Source organism: Psammomys obesus, unplaced genomic scaffold (assembly GCF_907164565.1).
Source record: "Psammomys obesus unplaced genomic scaffold, mPsaObe1.curated_primary_1811, whole genome shotgun sequence".
Taxonomy (NCBI): Eukaryota; Metazoa; Chordata; class Mammalia; order Rodentia; family Muridae; genus Psammomys; species Psammomys obesus.
Genome location: NW_026596069.1, coordinates 12,043,795 through 12,045,237, shown reverse-complemented (window position 1 = coordinate 12,045,237; position 1,443 = coordinate 12,043,795).

The window sequence follows — 1,443 nt, the reverse complement described above, 5'->3', positions numbered from 1 at the left end:
TTTTTTTTTCCCCCCTCTAAAAACAATTCTCAGGTGGTTCACCAGGTAACTATTCATATCAACACTTGGTTCTCTTTTTAGCTGTTGGGTAGTATTCTTCGGTGTGCATGTACCGCAGTGTGTTCAACCAACCTCTGCCTAAAGGCCCTTAAACTGTTTCAGGTTTGTGGTCATTACATACCAAGATGCTATGAAAATTCACCTGTAGGTTTTGTACTAATGTAGGTTTTCATTTCTCTAGCATAAATACCGATGGACCCAAGGGCTAGGCTGCATGCTATTTGCAAATTAACTTTTAAAGAACCTCTGGCCACTTTATTTTGAACTGTAACCTGCCACCCCCTGCCACTCCCTGCCACCTTTTGCCCTGTATAATCTTTTAGGATCACTGATGCAGACCTCAGATCTGAGGCCAGTCTTCCACCAGCACAAAGACCTCAGCACCCACAACCGTAAACCGGTTATGATGAGAGAAGAGACCTGGGCGCGTGACCTTGAGGCAGAGCACCCCGTCGGGTTATAAGAAAATCATACCACTTCAAAAAGTCAAGTAGCGCTAGCCCCAAATAAAACTTACTACCGCAGGGAAGCCGAGCACCACTTTCCTGATGAGCTGTCCAGGCAGAGCTGCCTTCTGAGCAGAAGGCGCCACTCCAGCAAAACTTCCAGGCGCCCACCAGTCCCAGGGAAAGCCTTTCCTTTACAGATGAGCAGAGAGACTCTAGTTAGAAACATTCACACAGACCCAGATGCGGGGGAATCAAGACAGGTCTGTATTTCATGCTGGAAAGTGAAAAGCAAATAAATAAAACTCCCCATCACGGTAACAGGCCAGCTCGACTGTGGGAGTAGACGTCAAAAACATGCCTGCGTTCTGCGGAAGCTTCTGGAACCAATTCAGAATCCTATGTACTCAGCTGGCCCCAGCTTGGGCGGAAGAGGGGTATTGCTATTACCTAAATTAATCTCTCGCTTTCTTAGTATATTAATCTCCTTCACATTCCATGTTTGTTTGGCATTTGTACTTCCCAGGTGACTGCTGAAGAAATGATTTGATAATGTTGTAAAATAATGCTTTGGCCTGACTTAAAATGGAAACACTTATACCATTCCCACTGATGCCAGATGGTGTTAGCCTAACGACTGTGCTGCTGTCTCAAAAACACGTGGAGTTGACGGAAACTTCACCAGCAAGCCCAGATGAGCCCAAGCTCCCAGGCCTTTTTTGCATACACACACTGTGGAAGGGCTTAATTTAGAACTGCCATGGAAACCACCATGACGTATGTCTCTGAGGGTGTTTGCAGAAAGGCTTAACTGGATGTGGTACCAGCGTCCCATTCCCTGAAGTCCTGGGCTAAAACGGAGAAAGTGAGCTGAGCACCGGAGGTCATTTCTTTCTGCTTCCTGGCTGCGGGTACAACATGACCAGCCTGTTATGCT